At 46.7% G+C, this 23,403-nt stretch overlaps 1 long non-coding RNA gene across 1 annotated transcript; it reads right to left on the minus strand.

The window, feature by feature from the left end:
* Nucleotides 1-21,095: 21,095 nt before the first annotated feature.
* On the minus strand, nucleotides 21,096-23,025 carry LOC146059217 (uncharacterized). The gene is made up of 3 exons (XR_014470183.1): nucleotides 22,908-23,025; nucleotides 22,078-22,115; nucleotides 21,096-21,364 (listed from the first exon to the last, which is right to left on the minus strand). It is a non-coding gene; the product is annotated as an uncharacterized LOC146059217 (long non-coding RNA).
* Nucleotides 23,026-23,403: the final 378 nt, after the last annotated feature.

Consider the following 23,403-nt stretch of genomic DNA (forward strand, 5'->3'; position numbering starts at 1 on the left):
TGTTATATTTCCTCTTCACAAGGAGGCTCTCGTCTACCTCCACCACCATGCCAGGGCCTCCAATTTGTGTCTGCGGCTGGGACAAGAGATCCATGGTGCACACCTCCCTCATGAGGCCGTTGTACTGCACCGTCATCTTTATAGACATGTGCAGCTCCCTCTCGCAGTACTGCACACTGGTAAGCTCCTGTGCCCAAAAGTACACGGACCAGGGTCAGGAGCGGTAACCGGCACCCGGGGAACCAGTGGTCCGCTCGAACGCTGACCTTCTTCCAGCAACACTTAATGTGGCAGCGCCACGTCCCTTCCTTTACAGAGAGCCTCATTGGATGGCCGTCAGGGGCAAACGCTGGATTTTCAGAAGGGGGTTTCCAGAGGGGCGGAGAAAAGCACAGAGATGGACACTTAGGTGACCCAGTATATGCCGGGTCAGTTAAAGTATTATAGATAGACCAAATGTATATATATAATAATAATAAAAATAATAATAATATATATATATATATATATATATATATATATATACAGTGCATATGAACATACATACATACATACATACATAAATACATATATATATACACATACAGGGGCATCAACAGCAGTGTAGACCCCTGGGCATAGCAATGTATTGGGGCCCCCACCGATCCTCCAGCGGTAGGGGTGGGGGAAGCTTTGATATCCAGCGGGTGGTAGGGGGTATTATATCAACCGCTCAGCATGTAGGGCCTGGATCAGTAATTTCCACTAATTACCCCTTTACTGCACAGATGGTGAGAGATGGGGTGGGAGAAGGGGGCATTGGCCTGAATGAAGGGGCCCTGATACATAACTTCCAGGGTGGTAGCGGATGTTTAATACGCAGAGGAGTGGTGTACAGTGGAGTGGGTTTATTATTCATAATTTTCTGGTGGGACGACAGCTTGCTTGACTGCAGATATCTCCAATTCCCGGAAATAGATTTCTTAGATTTTAATGGAATTAAATACTAGAGTATCCCACCTACCAAATGCTATTGGGTACTAGGGGATCAGAGTTCAGGAGGCAGAGCAATCTGCCAACGAGTATATAAAACTGAGCAGGTGTGTGGAGCTGGGGCAGTAACCAGCTGCTGGAAGGCTGATATCTCTGGTTCTAGGAACAGTAGAGGCAAGCTTCTTGTGTCCATCAAAGGGAGAGAGTCACAGCTTTTGGAATGTACCCTCAGAAAAACTCTAAGTCAGACAGAACCTGAAATATCTGACTGGGAAGAGCAATTAACAGGCTTGGATGGGGACCAATACTTTGAAGTCAGATATCTCTGGTTCCCAAGGGACGATTTTTAAAATTATTGTACCCATGGAAAGAGGGGACCCTCAGCTTTCAGGACCCTTAGACTCCTGGGGGGGTTTCTGGGTACTCAGAAACCCCCCCTGTGTGCGCCACTGGCCGTTCATGCAAGTCTGCGCAACGGGCAGCAATTGCTTTTGCTAAAAAAAACAGCACAGCCTCCTCCTCTGATGTAGGCAGGGTGAACATGGACATTTGGTCACCTGTCATGCCTGTGCCTTGCACACCGGTCACTGTAACACTGGGAGAACTCTGAGAAGCATCCATCACTGTCAGCTATTCTCCTCAGGGGGAGTACCCGGGAGAACTTAGGCAAGTTCTGACTGACTACGCTATTTGCGTAGCTTAAGCTTATTCAGAAAGCATAGATACGGTAACTGACAAATGTCTATCAGTACTCTATGCATATAAACTACTGGGATTGCATCGCTTTGCATTGTATGACATGGATCGCATGGCACTAAAAGGAGACATGCGATGCGATTTCCTTCCGCAAGCATACGTATGTAAATTAGGCGCCCGGCTACTACATAAGTACCCAAATTATTATTTGCCCCCCACCACCACCACCTCCACCACCCTAACCCAATCACAATATGCAACATGTCACAACACTTTAAGGCAGAATGTGACAGGGAAAAATAGTGGGTGACAGGGGCTGCAGTGGGCCCTTTAGATCTCACGGGCCCCGGTGCACTTCACCTGCTGCACTAATGGTAGTTCCACCTCTGGATAGGCCATAGATAATTAACAGAAGGAATTTAGTAAGCCCTCCAAAGTCATACAGAAGAGTCCCAGATGTGTGCGACTCAGAAGCTGGCCCATACAGTAGCATCTATATATTTCCTTATTGTGGGCGGAATGCACAATGGGGGTACTGCTAGACAAGAGGACTAAATGGCTATAGAGCAGAGGTTCCCAAACGTGGTCCTCAAGGCACATCAACGGTCCACGTATTAAGTATATCCATGCATGGCCACATGACTTAATTAGTAACTCAGTCAGTCTGATTTAACCATCTGTGCTGAGCCATGGATATACATAAAACCTGGACCATTGGGGTACCTTGAGGACCACGTTTGGGAACCTCTGCTATAGAGATTGTAGGTAAGTATTTGTTAGGTTGAGTTTGTAGTTATGTTTAATAAAGATCTACTTTCACTGTGTCCCTGTACTGCATACTTGCCTACTCTTTCAGAAGTTGCGGGAGGGTCCCAATTTTTTTAGCGGAGAAACCTACAACCTGAAAGGGCAGGCTTATCTCCAGCATCCTGCCCGCCCATTTATCCTAGCCCATTTAGCATATGGTAATGACCCTGATCAGGCCGCAACACCCCTCTCCACCCCCTGCTTGGAAGGCCAGGAGCGAGCACTCGGCGGCCAGACTTCTCGCCGAGTTCACTCTCTCCCTGCGTAAAGACATACTGTACACATAAACGTTTCTGCACATGCATATACGCACAACATCGGAACACTGGCTAAATTCGGGTCCGAGCGAAGCAATCAGAATAAGGGCCATTGAGTAAACAAACTCAAGATTATCTATTCCGTTATATTTTCTGTATAATACTGAAGCATTCCCTTAAATTTTGATGATATCACCACATATGACAGACGAGAGAACTCAAGCAACCAAGTAATAATGAGAAAATAATAAAGTCCATAAGAGATAATAAACTATCTCATAATCAGAACATCGTAGGAAAATGTATTTGTTGCAAAAGGCTCCAGGCTTTTAGACTCCAGACTATAATATATGGTTCTCCGAAGACCAAGGGCTAATAAATCACTGTGTCCATTAATTACGGCTAATGCCAGATAACAAAAGGTCACAGCGCAGAAACAGATGACCTAATAGAACGGACAGAACGCACTATTTTACAAGCCAACTAAGGATCTGAGCTCACAATATGAAGCTTTGGTGTTGAAAAATAAAATTTGATCCCTATAACAAAAGTACCCTTTTTTAAAAAAAAAAAACACACACTTAAAGTATGGGTTCATTCAATTGGCCGAAAGTTGTCCGAAAATTACCTATCACGGCTAAAAAAGTTGCAGTTTTTTTGCTATCTAATCTGAAAATCTGTTTTAAATAAACATGTTTCTCAATGGGAGTTTGAGCAAATTTTAGTTTCTTTAAAAAGCAATAAAATAATAGCTTTGGAACCACTTGCTGCTCTTCAGAATGAGCTTTGTTAGACTAAGCTGAGTATAGTTTGGTACTTATATGCTAGTTGGGCGCCCACTAAGCTATTTGATTAGTTTTCCGCGTCCCCTCGCGCTATGCTCGCCACGCTTCAGGCTCGGTGGCTCGCTGCACTCGCCACACTACAGTGTCACGGTCGGCCGCAGCGGCACACGGCGGGTTCGATACTCATCCCTCCGTGCCCGCCGCCGCCTGTCCGTTCTGGGCCTCCGGAGCGGGTCTCTTGCTGGTTCCAGGTCTGATGGGAAGTGTGGCTTACAGGGGCGGTTTCCTGTGAGTACTAGGGGAGTTCAGACTGGGGCGGCACCGGGAGGCCGGCGCCGCCATCTTGGATGTGGGCAAAATGCAGATTGGACGCCAGGTTAAAGGTTTCCTCCTTCTCTGCCCTAATTAACCAATGACAGCCGCCCACTATGTATTTAGGGGATCTGTCTTGGTGAACTGGTGTCAGTGCAAAGGTTTCCTAGCCTTGTGCAGTTGGAGACTCCTGGCTTACTCCTGTCTTCTGCAGCCTACTCTTCAGTCCTCCCTGTTTACTGACTCCAGGATCCCTGACCTCTCGCTGCCTTCCAGGGCATTACCTGTGGATCACGTGGAGATTACCCGTGGGGCTCTTGCCTACTGTGGACCCTGCCGGCTTCTGTTGCACCGTCTTCCGGGATTTACAGCTCCTTAAAGTCATCCAGTCACAGTCCTCTCCATAAACTCCGGCTCCATCATTCATTTCTTCCAGTGTGTTAACTCTTCCTCAGTATTACCGGCTCTTTCGTGAGTGATACAAGAATTATTGTATTTATTATTATTCTCCAAAGACTTTGCTCAGAGACAGTATTGGGACTTTTTCTTATTTGCCTTATGTCAAGCCATTATTTGAATAAGGAGATTTGATTTCCTTTATGAACCCGTCTATAATAAAACCAGCTCGCTTTAACCCTAACTCGTCTGGTCCTAAAGTAATTCCTGTGCACCACACGATCCAAACTAGTCCTCCATCTGTGACACTACAGTATATAGAATCAACTCCACGCGGACATGGATAGTGGGGGTATGAGCGTACTAACTATAGTGGGCACCCATCTAACATGTACCAAATTTTTTTAAGTGTACTTTGATGTTACTTTTATTCTTCAATATAGCCCGCCTTTGATTTGGCTACCTGATGCACTACCACATAAATGGCTTTCCACTTCAGGTGGTCAGTATTTCTATTGGTAGTATAGACAGTAGGTTCTTTATAATCACACTTGACCCCGTCTATAAATTACACCATAAAAATGTTTGCATCTTGGCCTGCTTTACATTAAACACCCTGTCTAGACCTGGGAGATTTTTTAATGACCTTTATCTTAACCTTGGATGACAAAACCACTTAGAAAAATGTTTTAGAACAGTCGGACTTTGCACTTTATTATTACAGGTTAAAAATGCTACAAACAAGAAAAGGATTGGGAGAAATTATGATTTAATGTATTTTCTCAAGATGTGCAATTATAGTCCAGGTTTTAAGGCTATGCATGTCCAGATGGTTATATCAAAGGTACGAATTAGGTGTGCCAATCCCGGGATCGGAGGGATCCCGATAATTTGGCCAGTTTTGATTTCAGGTCAGGCAATGCTGAGCTTGAGCAGCGCTCGACTAAGGTGTTGCTCTAAAGACATGCTGTGCGGATTTTGGAGGTCACGCTGCGCGGTCACGCTGCGCAGACACGCACCAGCCGCCCCTTCGTCGTGTCTGCTGTTTTCTACCTGAACGGTCTCTAGCCACGCATCCCCTTCTCCTTCCAAATGTCTGCGCTCGGCCACCTTGTCTGCTGCCTCCACTCACTTGCTCTGTCTGCTGCTTATGCCCACCTGGTAAGCCGCAAAAGGAGGCCAATCCTTGGCATCCCGGGATTGACAGTTTTTCAATACCGGGATTGAAAAAATGGTCTGGGATTTTCCTCCCTAGTACTATTGAAGTCACATGAACTCCAGGGCCACCATTGGGGGGGGGGGGGGGCAGCTGTGGGTACAGCTGTCCCAGGCTCGGGCTCTCTGAGAGAGAGAGCGAAGGGCGCAGAGTACTCATTTTGCCCATCACACCCCCTCGCTGTGCTGTACTGCCTGCGCTGCTCGGTGGCTGAACAAAGCCCTGCTCCCATAGTACAGCTTCTTCACATCAGGAAGATGGCAGCCAATTAATATGCAGCACTGGGTGGTGAGCCAATCAGAGCTAGTGTACCATTAGAGTGGCTACCGGTACGCAAGCTCTGATTGGCTCACCTCCGGGTGCTGCATATTAATTGTCCGCTATCGTCCTGAATCTGATGTCCGGGAGCAGGGCTTCATTCAGCCACTGAGCAGCGCAAGCAACACAGTGGAAGGAGGTGGCGGGGGAGCCGGGCAGTAAGTGAAGGAGGAGGAGGGGTGGCTGGGCCGTGGTGTGCAGGGGCCCGGGGCCCAGACTAGAAATCAGTCCCGTGCCCCGAAATTCCTGGTGGCAGCCCTGATGCACTCAATTATATCCTTAAAACCTGTACTATATAGTGCATACTCTCCCGGATTCTGGTAGTCCATCACAGCCCAGAAAGATTTGGCACCCTTCCCGCATTCTGCCTACCTCCTAGTGACGTGGACTGAAAAGGGACATTAATATAGGGCATACCGTGGTAATTGAGGGGCAAGGCCTATTGACATGTTGTTATAGAAACAGCATATCACCCCGCCCCCTAAGCACATATAAACCAATCACAGTTAATTTGGACACATGAATAGGAAAGCATGAGTGTTCCAGGCTGTTGGGTGTTAATGTTGACACATAAGAACGCAGACCCCTAGTTAGTGTACTGTGCACCCCCGCATGGCTCTCTACGCTCCTTTACTTCAGGCCAGGTTTCTTGCAAATTTGTACAGTGACTGATTATCTAACAACTGTGCACGTATCTGGGCCACAACAGGTGTGCGCAACGCCAGGCAGCAACAAATATCAGCAGTTTTTTTTATTTGCATGCTGACCAAAGTTTGATTGACAGGAAGTCATCGTTTGGGGTGGTAACCAGACGTTTTCTGGGAGTGGCAGAAATAACTTTTTCAGGGAGGGCGTGTGATGTCAGCTCCGGCCTCGATCAGCCTGCAACTATCGCACTGGCAGAGTAGGTTCTGGGTTACGCACAGTTTGGAAAAATCATTAGATGGTGAGTGAGTTACAAATGGATTTGCAGCTGTGCGACGAGCTGCGATATTTTCACAAGCCATTTGCAGACATGCACAGGGCTGAAATACAGGATGGCAGCTATCTGGTCGCAGGATGCTGCAATTTCACACAGCAGTGATCAGGTCTGAATAACCCCCTAGATCAGGTCTGAATAACCCCCTAGATTTCTTATACATTTGTGTCTGGACAGTTAATTTTGCTGTCAAAATCTCAGCAGACAGACTTATCAGCTTTTTATTTTGCTACTATACGAATGAAATGCGATTTTGGCTAGTGATAACGTTTAGCTCGCTATGATGTAGTTATTTAGCATCTGTCAGAACACGTTTTCCAATTTCTTTGCGTGACCTCTAAAACATCATTATCAAATCTGTCAATGCAGAACAGCACATTCCAGATGAAATGAAGTAAAATGGGGAAATGAATGGTTTTGGATTTAAGAATAGTTTCAGAAATGTTTGACGATCAGAAATAACATAGAATGTTTATCATTGACAAGGTCAAAGGTCACATACATTTCTATTGGAGATGTGCTGTTTGGTTTTCTTCATATATAAACATACTGTACCCGAGCTCAGGGGCGGATCCAGGATAAAATGACAGGGGGGGCACCATGAAAAAAAAGGGTTTGGTGGGGGAGGGGCGGTGTTAGTGGTGCCAGTGTACATGCTAAGAGAGCGGCAGGAGAGGGTAGGAATGGAATTAAAAATAGGCCCTGGCATTTAAAGTACGCAGGCCCACCATGGCGACAAAAGTGAAGGATGTAGTTGTGCGCACGACAAAGGCGCGCTCCGGAAAAGGGTGTGTGGCCACTCAACAGGGGGTGTGTCAACACCATATACAACTTCTACACATTATGCAACAAAATACTAGACCCCATTATACTTGCCCCTTACACATGATGCCAAATGGAATGAGCCAAAATTGACATAATGCCACATGGATTGAGCCAAAATTCAAATAATGCCACATGGATTGTGTCAAAATTCACATAATGCCACACGGATTGAGCCAAAATTTACATAATGCCAAATGGATTGTGTCAAAATTCACATAATGCCACACGGATTGAGCCAAATGCATAAAATGCCATACGGATTGAGCCAAAATTCACATAATGCCACACGGATTGAGCCAAAATTCACATAATGCCACACGGATTGAGCCAAAATTCACATAATGCCATACGGATTGGGAAAAAATTCCCATAATGCCACATGGATTGAGCCAAAATTCCCATAATGCCACATGGATTGAGCCAAAATTCACATAATGCCACACGGATTGAGACAAAATTCACATAATGCCACATGGATTGAGCCAGAATTCACATAATGCCACACAGATTAAGCCAAAATTCACAATACACTTCATAAACAGGGACATTGTCCACCAAAGGCTCGCATTAAACATTTACACCATAATGTCCATTACACGTTAAGTTACACGCCATTATGTCTATTATGAGTTATGCCAAACACCATAATGCCTATTAAAAATTATGCTACATAAGTGCTGCTTCTCTACATGCTCATTGCCAAGGGTTCCATGCTCATTGCCAGAGGTTCCATGCTCGTTGCCATGTGGGATTACATGCTCATTGCCAAGGGGGAATACATGCTTGTGGTAAATGGGGGACAGCCGCCGCCAGGCAGAAGAAATAGCCGCTGACAGTGGCAGAGCCTGGCTGTATTCAGAGCACTGCAGGTCCCGGCTATTTGAAATAATACCCCTTTCACACCAGAAAATGCATTCCCAGGTTGGCCCCTTTTACACCAGCCTAGTCCCTGCATTTTCTGGTGAGTTATCTCATTTAACCAGCTATATCTTCGGAACCAACTGACCCATTTACATGAGATAAGTATTATATTGAAGAACTTTTGAGTGATTTTTGAATGATTTTGGTCCAGTGAAACTGGAACGTTTGGGTCCAGAGTAATCTGCCCTCAAAGAACATGAACAGCCATGAAATTACATTTCAAAAATAAAAAAAATCGGTTTACACGCAATATCTCTGGAACCGATTGACCGATTTGGACCAGCCTGGTATCATATTGAAGGCCCAGCGATTTGGAATTGAATGAAATCAACCACAAGCTTCTGTGATGCCAGGGCGGGAATTGGCAGCCGTCGGAACCGGGTGGGGGTCGGAATTGACGGGTCCCATATTATCCTATGGGGAAAAAACGTTACAGGTTTGCCAGGCGATATCTCCGGTTCCCGGGGGGCTAGAGACACGGGGCTGGGCTCGTTAGAAAGCCCTGGTCCTCAGCTACAAAATAAATGACAGGGGGGGCACGTGCCCGGGTGCCCCCCCCCTGAATCCGCCACTGCCCGAGCTTATGGGTTCCAAGATGACTCAACTGTTCCAAGCAGTCCACCAGCACTCACAGACAGGGCCGTCCTGGCCATCTGGCAAATGCCAGAAGGACCGATGGCCTTCTGGGCCGATTTTGTGTGCTGAGACCACTACCTCGAGTCCTAGGCTTCAATCATTGTGTGCCGTGGCCGAACACCGCGTGACGTCATGACCTTAGGCGTGCCCCCGCAGGTTTGCAGCACTTCCAATGATCGGCAGCTGCAGCTTCCAACATCCCGGCCAGCCTATTTCCCATTTATAACACTCCCCCCCGCACCCCCACGTGACTCACTGTGTTTGTATGACACGTCACACACACACACGCCTCCACGGCGCGCACTTGGAACGCTGGATGTGCCCTCCTGCTTCATTGGCGCAGCATGATGTGACATCTGGGACCAAGTTTAGTGAGAAAGGCAGCAGTAGCGGCTGATAGCTGCGAGTCTCTCACATGTTGAGTGCTGCTGATAGGCACCCGGTCAGCTTGGCTCCATCGCCGCGAGCCCTGACCTTGCCCCCCCACCTGCCATTGGCAAAGACCCCACCATCACTAATCTGTCTGTCACTGCCAGTCCCCCAGTACATCCTACAACACACAGTACTTCCCAGTTGGGGGGGGGGGCACTAAAAACTTGTTTGCAGGGGGAGAAATATGTCTAGTTTACGCCACTGAGTGACACTCACTCCTTCTGCTGCCCGCACTGCATCCGTGTTCCCTGGGCAGCGCCCAGTCCCCAGATGACTGGCCCAGGCTGTGGAGAGCAAGGCAGCCAGCAGCAGCTCAGGGAAGATTGAAAAAGTTGGGACAGTCTGTCAAAAGTAGACTGTCATTTATTATTTGGTGTTCAACGTCACTCGCCCAACCGGAGGCTCAGTACCAGTAGGCCAGCCCAGGCCATCATCGCCCACCTTGCCCGGCCTGCCATCGCCCATGGAATTGCGAAGGAGCCACCGCCGGCCACACAGACCACAGGGCAGACTAAGTAAGTGCATGCAACCCCTGGCCTCAAGCATGAAACACCTGGTATCGAGCAGGAAACCCGTAGCAACGAGCATGAAACCTGTAGTAATGAGCATGTAAGTAAGCGGAACTTATGTGGCATAAAATTTAATAGGCATTACGGCATGTGGTATTATATGTAATGCACATTGCGGTGTTTCGTATAACGTGTGATGGGCAATACGGTTTTTGGTATAACATGTAATGGGCATAAGGTGTGTGCACCATAATGTGTAATGGTCATAAGGATTGTGTCATATTCTGTAATGGGCATTATGGTGTGTGTGCCATAATGTTTAATGGGCATTATGGTGTGTAGTATAATGTGTAGTACCATGCCCCTTTGTGATGCCACACCTCCTTTCCATTGGGCCACACCCCCTTTTTGACACACAGCAGGTGGGCCTGTGTACTCAAAATGCCAGGGCCGATTTTTGGTCCCAGTCCGGCCCTGCGCCTGACTCATACCTGATATTGGAATCTGCGGCTGTACAAGGTCTGTTCTACACATGCGCAGAACCGGCTTTGGGTTCTCGCCTGCATTCCCCTGGGCTGCTGCCTGATTGTACTACTAATATCCAACAAATCTCATGAGTAGCAATCTGTACATTGCTCTGCAAACAAGAGAAATGCTGAGGGGCCAACTTATTAAACAATTATTGTGGGAAATAGACATAAAGTACGGGAATTGCTTTATATGATAGAGGTTGTGCTAAGAGACTCAAATCATATGGAGCAATAATATTACATTAAGTGAGGACACATCCGTATTAAGAGATGTTTCCAATTGCTCCCACTAGTACATTGTTACATAGCATATTAATGTTCTACAGTATGTAACGTTCTCATGTTGTGAACAGTCGCCATTATCCTAAGTATAGGCTAAGAAGGTAATCAGATGTGCAAAAGCACAGGCTGAAGAGAAAATGGCCCAGTCAGTGGGTAAAGGGGGGAAAACTTTTTTTAGGTATATAAGTGAAAGGAGAAAAACAAAAAGTGGAATAATTAGACTGAAGACAGAGAGTGGAAGTTTTCTTGAGGGGGATAATGTAATAGCAGATAATATTAATAATTATTTCTGCTCAGTATTCACTGCTGAAAGAGAGGGGAAGGGGCCACAGTTAAGTTGCAAGTATAGTCAGAAAACTGAGGGAGAGACAAGTACATTTACAGAGGAGAAAGTCCTCACAGAACTCTCAAAACTGAAAGTGGATAAATCAATGGGGCCAGATGGGATACATCCAAGGATACTAAAAGAGCTTAAAGGGGAGCTGGTAAAACCAATAACAGAATTATTCAACCAGTCACTAGCTACTGGAGTAATCCCAGAGGACTGGAAAACAGCGAATGTAGTCCCACTGCACAAAAGTGGAAGCAAGGAAGAAGTAAGCAACTATCGACCAGTGAGCCTTACATCAGTAGTAGGGAAATTGATGGAAACACTCTTAAAACAAAGAGTTGTAGAATATCTCAAAACCAGCAATTTACAGGATCCAAAACAGCATGGGTTTACTGGGGGAAGATCATGTCAAACAAATCTTATTGACTTTTTTGACTGGGTGACTAAAGTAATAGATCAAGGTGGGGCTGTAGATGTAGCTTATCTAGACTTTAGTAAAGCTTTTGACACTGTCCCACATCGCAGACTGTTAAATAAACTTGAAAGCTTGGGATTGGATTCTAAGATAGTTGAATGGATAAGAGCGTGGTTGCAGGACAGAAAACAGAGAGTTGTAGTAAATGGAGTACAGTCAAAGGAGGGAAAGGTTACAAGTGGAGTACCCCAGGGATCTGTACTTGGACCGGTGCTTTTTAATATCTTTATTGGTGATATTGCTAATGGAATTGAGGGTAAAATGTGCCTTTTTGCAGATGACACAAAGGTATGCAACAGGGTAGACACACCAGGAGGGGTAAAACAAATGATTGAGGATCTAGGCAGATTAGAGAAATGGTCAAGAGAATGGCAACTACAGTTTAATGCCAAAAAATGCAAAATCATGCACTTGGGTCTCAGAAATCCAAAGACTCAATATAGTATAAATGGCACTATAATGGAAACTACTGAGGAAGAGAGGGATCTAGGTGTCACCATTTCAGGGGACTTAAAAGCAGGTAGGCAATGTAACAAAGCAATGAAGAAGGCAAGTCAGATGCTTGGTTGCATAGGGAGAGGTATCAGCAGTAGAAAGAAAGAAGTAATAATGCCACTGTATAGGTCATTGGTACGACCTCACCTAGAGTATTGTGTTCAGTTCTGGAGGCCATATCTCCAGAAGGATATAAATACATTAGAGACTGTACAAAGAAGAGCAACTAAAATGGTGCATGGCCTACATCACAAAACGTACCAGGAAAGACTAAAAGATCTTAATATGTATACTTTAGAGCAGAGAAGGGAAAGGGGGGACATGATAGAAACTTTCAAATATATCAAGGGCTTTAACAAGGTACAGGTGGGAGACATTCTTCACAGGAAGAGGAGCAGCAGAACACGAGGACATGCACTGAAACTAGAGGGAGGAAGATTCAGGGGAAATGCGAGGAAGAATTTTTTCACAGAAAGAGTAGTAGATAAGTGGAATAGCCTCCCAACAGAGGTGGTAGACGCAAATACAGTAGTACAATTTAAACATGCTTGGGATAAGCATATTGATATCCTTACAAAAAAATAAGGATCATATATGGTTTGAGGTAACATGTTTAAAAAAAAGGGGCAGACTAGATGGGCCAAGTGGTTCTTATCTGCCGTCAAATTCTATGTTTCTATGTTTCTATGTAACCCAGTCTATGTTGCATAATATGAATAGCAAAAAATCATGTAAATGACATACAGATGGAGCAGCTCCTGTCGGAGCTGCTCCTGGCGATTGAATCGCCAACCACCAGGTGCCGCCATATTCCGGAAGGGGGCACACAAGACGATCTGGCAATTCCCACCGCTGGCTGAGAGACACTCCATCTGTATACAGAGCATTCTCATCTGCCTTCCCCTGAAGCTGCAGGGGATTCATGATGTTTGGTGTAGTCCCCGCAGCTCCAGAAGACTAGGCAGCTCTCCCGCATCCTGCCTGCCCCTCACCGCAAACCGTTTCCCTTTGTTTGGAGGCAGGGACTCAGTGGCGTAACTATAGCTCCGCAGCCCCCGCGGTGGTGGGGAGGCGCAGAGAAAGTTTGGGCGCCGGGGGTCTGCGGGGCTATAGTTACCCGCTGCGTCTGCCGGTACCTGCCTGCCGTGCCGTCACAGTCCCGTCTCTCCTAGCGCTGGCTCCTGCTCCTATAATGAAAAAGGACACTTAAAAAATGTCTGCCCCCATACTGCAGACAGTTTTCTGTCTGCAGTATGGGGGCAGCCATTTTCTAAGAGTCACTTTTCATTATAGCAGCAGGAGCCAGCGCTGGAAGAGACGGGACCGTGACCGCAGATGCGGCTGGGCAGGTATGGGCATGGGGGGGCGCCGAGATGAGGGGGAGTGGGGGGGCGAAAACATTTTTTGCGGCGGGGTGGGGGGACGGGGGCGCAAAATAAGTAGTTACGCCACTGCAGGGACTATTATTAACAGAGACCCCCTACACCCCAAAAAAAAGGCCTGCAGTTTCTCCTTTGAATGAAGAAGTAGGTAGGTGTGATGTCTTGTTGTTGTTGCTATTGTTATTATTATTATTATTATTAGTATACAAAGGGAGCAGCCCTTGGTGTCCTGTTTTGTTTTATACAGGGGGAGATGCCTGTGGTGTCCTGGTATTATTATGCAAGGGGAGTAGGCCTGTGGTATCCTGTTATTATACAGGGGAGCAGCCTGTGGTATCCTGTTATTATACAGGGGGAGCAGCCTGTGATTTCTTGTTGTTGTTATTGTTATTATTATTATACTACAAGGGGAGCAGCCTGTGGTGTTATTATACAGGGTGAGCAGCCTGTGGTGTCCTGTTTTGTTTTATACAGGGGGAGATGCCTGTGGTGTCCTGGTATAATTATACTCCAGTATATATACTCCAGTTGATATAATCAACTCCAGGCTTAATCTTTTTTATTAATACGAAAAACCTCCATTTAACGCTGTTACTTAGGGATGCGGTCAGTTGGTCTACAGCATGATGGTCGACAGTCATTAGGTCGACATGGGAAAAGGTCGACCTGGTTCTAGGTCGAAATGTCATTAGTTCGACAGTGTCTAGGTCGACATGGGGTTTTTCACTGTCTTTTTGAGCCAACGTGTGCCGACAGGTGGTATTTCATGCTCTACCATCCACTAGGGAGCGGTGGGAGAATAAAATAGTGTGCCGAGCGCAGCGAGCGATGCGAGGGGATGCGGTGCACTTTAAACTGTGTCCATGTCCCCTGTTGACATTCAGGTCACAAAACAGTGGAAAAACCCCATGTCATACTTTTGACTGTAGACCTAGACATTGTCGAACTAATGACCTTGAAATTTGCCAGCCAACCCCTGTCCATGCCCATGTACCCCCAGTCAGATGAAGAGCAGAGTAAAGGTCCATACACCCTGTGCGACTATGCCCAGCGTGTATGGACAGCGCTAATCACTATTATCGCTGGGGGGAATGCCGCTCAGTGCATACACACTGAGCAGCTTTCCCCCTGCCCGGCGTCATCAGTGGGGGGGCTGACGGCTTTGCAAAGCACAGCGCTACGCAAATCCGTCCTCAAAGCCGCTGGTATTACCAGCAGATAAACGGCTTTCCCAGCGATGATGCGTGAGCGTGCAGCAGCGCTCGACGCTCTTTGCCGGGGCATATACACCGGGTGGCTTTGAGCTGAAAGACGCTAAAACCTGCTGTTTTGAGCGGCTTTCAGCTCAAAGTCACCCAGTGTGTATGGGCCTATAGCGATGGTGTTCAAACAAACAAAAGCAGATGTCAGCGTGTAGGAATCTACGAACGCATTTCTTTGCTTACTGACAATTTCTTTCTCCGTAAGGTAACTCAGAATGGCCGCCACATTTTTGATGACATGGCCAGTAATTCTGCATCGGAAGACGCAGTCTCTGGTTCAGTTCACCCCACTAAACGGAGGCAACACTCCTTGGTTTCCTGTTTTGGTACTCGTCTCCTCCCCCAGACGGCTGAAGCCTGGCACTCAGACTGCAGCATCCAGGGCACTGAGACCAGGTTCACAGTAACATTACATTACAGTACACTGCGGTGTCCCAAAAACATTGGTCGGTTGCAATTAATACGGGACTTCAGGGCTGAATAAGCCCCTTAATGTCTCTAATACTTTTCCGTGTAGAGCTAAACATGTTACATGTGAAAATTAGTTTGTTTTCTTTTTTTTTCTTTTAGTGAACATTTGAACTTTCTGCCAATTTCTGCATAATTTCAGTTTCTAGCAAAAAATACAGATCATACAACATCAACTAAGCAATGATAATAATAGCAAGATCGAGATGCACGGGAATCATTACACCCTCCGTGATGCATGGGCGTCACGGATGGTGTAATGGTTAGCATTACTGCCTCACAGCACTGAGGTCATGGGTTCGATACCCACCATGGCACTAACTGTGTGGAGTTTGTATATTCTCCCCGTGTTTGCGTGGGTTTACCCCAGGTACTCCAGTTTCCTCCAACAATCAAAAAATATACTGGTAGGTCAATTGGCTTCCAGCAAAATTCTCCCTAGAATGTCTGTGTGTGCGTGTACATGTGGTAGGGAATATAGATTGTAAGCTCCACTGGGGCAGGGACTGATGGGAATGTTCAACTATACTCTGTAAAACGCTGTGGAATATGTGTGCGCTTTATAAGAAACTGTTCATAAATAATAATAATAAATAATAAATGGACAAGCGTCCAACGCTGACTTTAACAAAATATTTCTATGTTATACGTATGCTAAAGTGTGCGTGAGCTTATGGGGTTGTCAACTGTTCCTAATTGCCAAGTCCATCCAAGGTTTAAAATAACGTTCCTTAGAAGTGTCTGTCCTTCAAATAACTGCACAGTACAATTACTTCTTTTGTACCTTAAGGGCGGTATTCAATCCCAGATCATTGTAACCACCTTTTCACCTGCAGGTATATAGTTACCACATAAACTATAATGATATTATACTTATTTCCTTTTTTGGGGCTCTAAATGAACAGAGGTACAATCGTATTTATAAAAAGGTAAGTTTACTTTACCAAAATGATGAATATAACATTACAATGTAAAACATTTGAATACAATGAATAACTTTGCATGACGTATAAATTCAATTAATAACTACACTCTCTATATTTCCTATACATATATTAATGCATGCATCTACACAAAAAGTTACCATGGGCTGGCCAGCATAAAAAATCACTGCATATAAACACATTTGTTGGCGCGCGTTGGGGCCCTTGGTATGCTGAAGGTGTGAATGGGTTAATAAGCAACCTGTCTAAATATAAGTCTCTCCGCTGGCCTTCACTAGGTGTTCCTAGCACTGTAGAAGTCTATGTCTCTGTCCCTTTGATGTTTGATGTTATTCACACAAAGTATTTAAACCACTGAGTTTAGTTACAATAGCCTAGCTTTCCCTTAGATGATTGAAACTTTCTGTGCTTTCCTATAATCGTTTGGCTGTAAGCCCAGGGGGCAATTGCTACATAGTCTCCTGTCCTGTGCAGTAGGAAGCTATTAGGCTATTTCTATTACAGCTCGCTGTCTTTAAGTGGAGCCGATATAAGTGTCCGGGGATCCTATGGTGTTAGAGTACATAAGGAACATTAGCTCACCCGATCTGGCAGCTGTTATAGGGATGATGCCCGTAAGTCTCTTTCTTGCTTGGCTTTAAGTCTGAAGGTGCCTCCTCCCGTCTCCCGCAGGTAGTACCTGGGTGTAGAGGGGCACAGGCTTTAATGTTGGGCGGTAGGTGGGGAAGCAGTATGTGCCTGCTGGGCAACAGGGCCTCCCTGGCAGGTGGGCTGCGGCTTCACCCTCAGCAGGTTACCTTCCCCACGCCTCCTCCCGTCTCCCACAGGCAGCGCTGCTAGTGAGGCAGGCGGAGCCCGGGTGTAGAGGGGCGTGGATGGGGCGTCTCACTCTCTTGGCGTCTCAGCTGGTTTGTGGGCGGCTGCAAAGAGGCGGCTCCCTTCCCCTCTTGTCGGCGCCTCTCCTCCTAACTTGTGCGGCGCTGCTGGCAGTGGGCGGTGTCTTCGGATGGACGGCGGTGCTTCCCTCTTGCGGCTGGTGAACTGGTGGGCGGCTCCTCTCCTCGCTTGTCAGCGTCTCTCCTCCCGTCTCCCGCTGGTGACTGCCTATGTCACCAGGGTGTAGAGGGGGCGTGACAGGGGCAGCGCTTCCCTAGTGCTAAGCGGCGGCTTCTGGCTTCAAACAGCGGCATCTGGGAACAGCTGGTCGGTGGGCGGTGAGCAGCTCCTTCCCCAACTGGACAGAGCCTTCTGTGATGGGCGTTAGAGGGACGTCCTTCGGCTTCTCCCCGGCAGCAGCGTCTCTGAGGGGCAGCGTCCTGCAGCACCCTGTCAGCGGCTCCTTCAGCGGCTTTCCTTCCAGAGAAGCTTGAAGGCACCCCTTCTGGCTTCTCTTCTCCTTCCCCCCCCCCCCCCCCCCGTGCCTGGCCGCTAGTCTACAGCTCAGATGTTTACAGCTCCGGCTGGCCAGGCACAGGGGGGAGCACTGGGGAGAGGTGTATCCAGATCTCCCTCCGTGTTGTATTGACAGCCCTTTTATACTCCTTCAGCAGGGTCAGCTGACCTGTCCTTGAGGCCAGCTGAGCGGGAAAATCAACTGGCTCGAGACACCCTTTCTTTCCTGCCCAGCAACAGCTGTTTTGATTGGTAGCAGATGCATATTACCTCAGGCACTCACAATACACCTTAGTCTGGATGTAAATAAATGTCCTTACAACTTTAAGCTGACAATACTGTTGAATTATTTTCACTGTATTATATTATAAAGCAGGAACAATACTCCAATATATACATTTTTTACTGTTTCACAAGACTCTGTCACGTTTTGTTGTTCAGCGAACATTGCCATATATGTACAAGAGTTCACAACATAACTTTTCATTTTCAGAAGTAAATGTAAGGATTTACATTTCACAGAATGTACAAATAAATAAACTATATGTACAAATACACATTAAGATACAATATGTCTCCATCTACTTCAGTGGAAATACAATCACTGATCTGCCTTCACCTCACACATTGACCAATGACAACCTATCAGAGATAAACTCAATATTAACCCCCCTGCATCGGATCACATCTCTGCTTTTATATATATATATATATATATATATATATATATATATATATATATATATATATATATATATATATATATATATATCTGTTTAAACCTTTATCAGGGTTACATCATGATTGTCGATCCCTCTCGACAGCCGTGACCCTGGCCCATTTTTGTTTTGTTCGAGCGCATATCGCTAGGCAGGATTCAATGTCCCACCTAGCGATCGGTGACACCCGTGGCCTAACCCTGTCCATACACACCCACACACCGTAGCCTTATCCTATCCATACACACCCACACACCCATAGCCTAACCCTATCCATACACACCCACACACCCGTAGCCTAACTCTATCCATACACACCCTTAGCCAAACCCTATCCATACACACCCACACACCCATAGCCTAACCCTATCCATACACACCCGTATCCTAACCCTATCCATACACACCCACACACCCGTAGCCTAACCCTATCCATACACACCCACACACCCATAGCCTAACCCTATCCATACACACCCACACACCCATAGCCTAACCCTATCCATACACACCCGTAGCCTAAACCTATCCATACACACCCACACACCCATAGCCTAACCCTATCCATACACACCCACACACCCGTAGCCTAACTCTATCCATACACACCCTTAGCCAAACCCTATCCATACACACCCACACACCCGTAGCCTAAACCTATTCATACACACCCGTAGCCTAACCCTATCCATACACACCCATAGCCTAACCCTATCCATACACACCTGTAGCCAAACCCTATCCATACACACCCACACACCCGTAGCCTAACCCTATCTATACACACCCACACTCCCATAGTCTAACCCTATCCATACACACCCACACACCCATAGCCTAACCCTATCCATTCACACCTGTAGCCAAACCCTATCCATACACACCCACACACCCATAGCATAACCCTATCCATACACACCCACACACCCATAGCCTAACCCTATCCATACACACCCATAGCCTAACCCTATCCATACACACCCACAAACCCGTAGCCTAACTCTATCCATACACAACCTTAGCCAAACCCTATCCATACACACCCACACACCCGTAGCCTAACTCTATCCATACACACCCGTAGCCTAACCCTATCCATACACACCCACACACCCGTAGCCTAAACCTATCCATACACACCCGTAGCCTAACCCTATCCATACACACCCATAGCTTAACCCTATCCATACACACCTGTAGCCAAACCCTATCCATACACACCCACACACCCGTAGCCTAACCCTATCTATACACACCCACACTCCCATAGTCTAACCCTATCCATACACACACACACATCCATAGCCTAACCCTATCCATTCACACCTGTAGCCAAACCCTATCCATACACACCCACACACCCATAGTCTAACCCTATCCATACACACCCACACACCCATAGCATAACCCTATCCATACACACCCATAGCATAACCCTATCCATACACACCCACACACCCATAGCCTAACCCTATCCATACACACCCATAGCCTAACCCTATCTATACACACCCATAGCCTAACCCTATCCATACATACCCGTAGCCTAACCCTATCCATACACACCCGTAGCCTAACCCTATCCATACACACCTGTAGCCTAACCCTATCTATACACACCCACACACCCATAGCCTAACCCTATCCATACACACCCATAGCCTAACCCTATCTATACACACCCACACACCCATAGCCTAACTCTATCCATACATACCCGTAGCCTAACCCTATCCATACACACCCGTAGCCTAACCCTATCCATACACAACCATAGCCTAACCCTATCCATACACACCCACACACCCGTAGCCTAACTCTATCCATACACACCCGTAGCCTAACCCTATCCATACACACCCACACACCCGCATCCTAACCCTATCCATACACTCCCGTAGCCTAAACCTATCCATACACACCCATAGCCTATCCCTATCCATACACACCCGTAGCCTAACCCTATCCATACACACCCGTAGCCTAAATCTATCCATACACACCTGTAGCCTAACCCTATCTATACACACCCACACACCCATAGCCTAACCCTATCCATACACACCCGTAACCTAACCCTATCCATACACACCCAGACACACGTAACCTAACCCTATCCATACACACCCAGACACCCGTAACCTAACCCTATCCATACACACCCACACACCTGTATCCTAAACACCCCCATTGAAATCCTGTGTTTGCCACTGCACTCTCCCCCCATTATATTTGCCTGCTCTAAGCTGCTGCATATCCAGCCATTCCCACTGTCACACCAATCACCAGCCACACACACCACCATAGGTCTGTATCCCAGATGTGGGCCGTACAATGTGCAAAATGCATTTCTACAGGATTACAGCACTCATGTGAGGTGCACATGGCCTTTATTTTGTTAAAACAGGATATGATGGTGGTTGGGTGGTGGTGGTGGTGGGGGGGCAGGTGTTATTGCCCCCCAATGGGTGTGAACTGTCTGCGCTGGTGTGTGTCTTGGTGCTAGATGCCTTAGATGTTACCACCCATTGTGGGCAGATGGAATTACTGAGGGGAATTTGGTGTAATTGCATGCTGAGGTCAGCTGTGACTGCGTGGTGAAGATGTTAGCACTGGGAAAGGCCAGAGGCAGCTGTGGCAGACTGGAGGAAGTGTATATAGATGTTATTTACCTCAGGTGTACGTGTGAGGAATTACCAGATCTCCCAGTGTGGGATTTAGATGGATCCTAGAGATCCCGTTTGATACCCACACTGAGAGATCCGGTAATACCCCACAATTACACCTAAGGTAATGGCTCTACAGTCTACCACAAGGCTTCTAGCCCCTCCCAGGTCAACCACGTAATCACAGCTGACCTTCAGTATGATGAGATGTTAATATGGCTCCACAATGGATGCAAGGAAGCCTACACAGATGTTCTAGAAAGACACACACCAGCGCAGAGATTCCCACCCATTTCCTCCTGTATCATTTACACCAGGAATTGGCTGGTTCTTAGCGCCACAGTTGTTGTCTTGTTCCTATAAAGAGAAGAGAAACCTTGTAAGTGACAAAGGTAAAGGGAGTCATGTACACAATACAAACAGTTTAGAAGGCCAAAGATATATATACTTTGTGATTAAAAGGGGCAATCATTTACAGCACAAAACCAGGCCTTATAAGTGCCGGCCCCTTTATAAACAACCTCTGAGCTAGGCCGGCATACCGCACGGCCGCTGAACTCATAGGCCATTACATTCGGCTAAATGTGTTATGAGCGTGCGTGTCCTGCCCCGTGTGAGGTACGAGGTATGTAATGCCCGGTGGCACAGACCAGAGTGGAGACTGAGGGCTCCTTATGGATCCTTCCCCACAATCCAGAACTCATTCCTACAGGAAGGAAGAGAGCTCAGCCATAATGTTATCTGATGAGAGACCGTTCCTGCAACAAGGCCTAATGAATAGTCACCCCCCATACTACTGCCGTATGGGGACCGGTGGCTCAACATATCTACAGTGCACACAGGAAACATCCCTGATATCTCCGCCATTGCATCCACACTGAATGGGACGGAAACCTCTGTGTACGCTTATGTAATGGGCCCGGTCACATGGATGAATAGGCCACATTGTGCTCCAGTGAGGTGTATATGATTCATGGGAATAAGTATACTCTAGTCACTCCTAACTGTGCATCTGTGGCCACGGCCAGTACAGGCGCCATCACTGTCCTGCACATATGAACGGCACTTACTTTTTGGGCGCCTTCCTATTCCTCCTGATGGGGCAGCTCTGTGGTACAGGGAAGACAATGTTATACATGTTATAAGGAAAATAGAGTGTAACCACCAGTACAAGTTACTACATGTTATAGGTTTATTATCCCCCCCCCCCCCCCCCACATCTCCCCCACCGGGACACTACCAGCCCCAGGTGGCATGCGGGATAGTCCTAAAAAATCAGGACATATAGTCTCAACTTCCCTTCTGTCCCCCGCTGTCAGCCTTTAGGACATGCCATAGAAAGGTAATCATTGTGTGGATTTCACCTAATCACAGAACGAAGATGGATAGGAATGTTGTATAATGTAGACATTTATAGTGATAACGAGATGCTATGATAGTTATCTGTAGTCCAGAATGCTTCTCATCCCGGATATTGGTAAATCAAACAGCATCGCATCCCCCATGGAAACCTATGGGAGGATGTGGCTGAGAGAGGGAATGGAGGGATCCCTCTGTCATATATACATATGGGAATACTTTATATTTGTGGCTAACCATAATGCAATGATAAATGGGCCCCGGAGAGAGCACTTCACATGGGAAAGCTACTCCCCTCCTATTCTGGCATCCCTGTCTGAGGGAATGCAGCCGATGCATTGCCTAGAAGCCAGGCTGTCCCTAGCACATAGTACCTGGCAGTTCCGGACCTAAGCCCCGCCTCTGGATTTAGGTTTCATTGGAACTTAGTCCCACCTCCCACCGGATTTGTGCCCAATCACAATGAGGGCAGAGAGGAGAGGCTACATTGGCAGTACACAGCATACTCCCTCATATTCTCTAGAGTGAAATATTCACTCACCTTTACCCAGGCAATAAAGTCCTCGATTTGAGTGATGTTTCTGTCTAGTTCTGTAAATAAAATAAAGATAAACAGTCACACTGGTGTCTTGGGTTCTGCGGCTGCCCATTGATAAGCGTTGTGGTGTGTAAAATGTTTCCAAATAATACACTGTATATTGGGGGGGGGGGGGGGAGGTTTAGTCACCACTGTAACCTGTTTACATCCTGTATTATTATAGGATTTAATGCAATTTTTTTTTGTAGTCCCTGAGCGAGTGACAAATTTGGTGTTGTGAACGGTATATGGGGGTGTTGTATTGATGTGACTGGTATATAGGGGTGTTGTATTGATGTGACTGGTATATAGGGGTGTTGTATTGATGTGACCGGTATATGGGGGTGTTGTATTGATGTGACTGGTATATAGGGGTGTTGTATTGATGTGACAGGTATATGGGGGTGTTGTATTGATGTGACAGGTATATGGGGGTGTTGTATTGATGTGACAGGTATAT

The sequence above is a fragment of the Crinia signifera genome, chromosome 2 (genome assembly GCF_055691185.1).
Source record: "Crinia signifera chromosome 2, ASM5569118v1, whole genome shotgun sequence".
NCBI classification, from domain to species: domain Eukaryota; kingdom Metazoa; phylum Chordata; class Amphibia; order Anura; family Myobatrachidae; genus Crinia; species Crinia signifera.